The 2130-nt window shown below is 38.0% G+C and overlaps 1 pseudogene; it reads right to left on the reverse strand.

The window, feature by feature from the left end:
- Nucleotides 1-796: 796 nt before the first annotated feature.
- Nucleotides 797-1719, reverse strand: LOC129551154 (olfactory receptor 8J1-like; annotated as a pseudogene).
- Between the last annotated feature and the right edge of the window lie 411 nt (nucleotides 1720-2130).

Consider the following 2130-nt stretch of genomic DNA (forward strand, 5'->3'; position numbering starts at 1 on the left):
TAATTTTCTTGCAAGCATTGATGTTCAGGGGATTTGGAGTCTATGTTGGACATGGGGACATCATACTGTGAAGATTTCTAAATATTGTTATAATCTTATGAGTGTTGATTTTATTTGTTCTTTTCCTTTTTTATTTTAGAAAAAATTAACAAAGTTTGTGTCTAACTACAAACTCTGTCTCGTGAGTGGTTACATAAATATTTCTTTATATTTTTAGCCTTGTCTGGGATTCCACTGTGGTTCAGTGGTAAAGAATGCGCTGCAGGAGACTCAGGAGACATGGGTTTTATACCTGGGTCAGGATAATCTCCTGGAGGAAGAAACGGCAACCCATTTGAATATTCTTGCCTGGAAAATTCAATGGACCGAGGATCCTGGCGGGCTACAGTCCATGGGATCTCAAAGTGTCAGACATGACTGAGCATATGCACACACACACACACCCTTTCCTGGGATACTGAAATCTCCACACTTATGTGCCCCGAGACCAGTGAATTGCACAGATTTTGTACAAATAATATGGATCTGACTTTCACTAGCTCTTTTTCCAATTCATCCCCAAAATTTCTGTGGCTGTTGTCTCAAATTTTTCACTTTTTAGGTTAGAAAAAAGGGCTTGTATTCAAGATTTCTGTTTGAAAATGAACTAGGACCTTTACTCAAAACAGAAATTGTAAAATGGGAAAATCATCCATTCCTTTAACTTCTAATGTTGTTCAGACTATATGCCATACAATGGCAGGCAGCCTGTCTTCACCATCTCTTCAGTAACCTATAGAGTTTTAACATTGCATCACTAATGTGTCAGAATTTTCCTCAAGGCAGTCTTCACATCCTTGTTCCTCAGGCAGTAGATCATGGGATTCAGCATGGGGATCACCAGTGTATAAAACATGGAGGCTATTTTATCAGTATCCAGTGAATGGTTATTTCGAGGCTGTACATACATGAAAAGCAGAGTTCCATAGAAGACTGACACAGCTGTCATATGGGAAGCACATGTGGAGAAGGCTCTTTTCCTTCCTTCTGATGAACGTATCCTTAGAATGGACAAAATGATGTTGAAATGAGATGCTACAACTACAGTTATGGAAAACATCAAGTTTGTAGATGCAGATATGAATACTACTGTTTCTGGAAAGGAAGTATCGGAGCAGGACAATGCTAACAAGGGGACAGTATCATAGCAAAATAATTGATTACATGGGAAGAACAATAAGACACAGAAAATACACAACATGAAACTACAACAACTGTGGAAAAGCTATAGAGGCATGTGAGGGAAACGAGAAGAAGGCAGGTCCGGTGAGATACCACTGTCTTGTAGAGCAGGGGGTTACAAATGTCTGCATAGCGGTCATAGGCCATCACAGCTAACATGAGCACCTCAACTACAATGAAAACCAAGAACCCTCCTAGTTGAGTGGCACATTCATAGAAGGAGGTGGTATGCTTTTTTACTAAAAAGTTGATCAGCATTTTAGGGGCAATGACAGTTGAATTGTCAAGATTGATGATGGTCACGTTTCTGAGGAAGAAATACATGGGAGTTTGAAATCAGGAGCCCACACTGGTGAGGGTGATGATGCTTAGGTTCCCTGTCATGGTCAGTCCATAGATGACCAGGAAGACAAAGAAGAGTGGGTTCTGGAGGTCTGGACATTCTGAGACTCCTGTGAGAATAAACTCAGTTACTTGGGTGAAATTTCCATTAGCCATGTATGAGTTTGGAAAGTCATCTATATGGAAAGAAAAGAACCTTGGTTAGAAATTAAGGAATTATTTTCTAGGACTGTCAATAGATGGCAAAACATCCCTTGGATGAGATTTCTTCGAAGAATTTATTGAACTCATGTTTCTAGGTCTATTAAATCAAATCGAAATCATCCATTAAAGAGAATATTTAAGTGTGGCAAATTAAATAGATTATCCAACGTTATGAATATTTCGAAGATCCAATCCATTGAATTTTATTAAGGAATGGATATCTTATTAGCTTGAAAATATTTAAAACCATGATTCATATCAAGGCATCATATTGATATTTTCTGCAATGCATGTGAGAAACTTGAGTAATTGTATGTTTCCAAATAAATCAATGTTCCCTGTGATCTTTACTTTGAAAATATT

Source organism: Moschus berezovskii, chromosome 17, assembly GCF_049115385.1.
Source record: "Moschus berezovskii isolate FMDL1 chromosome 17, NW_MosBer_1.0, whole genome shotgun sequence".
Taxonomy (NCBI): domain Eukaryota; kingdom Metazoa; phylum Chordata; class Mammalia; order Artiodactyla; family Moschidae; genus Moschus; species Moschus berezovskii.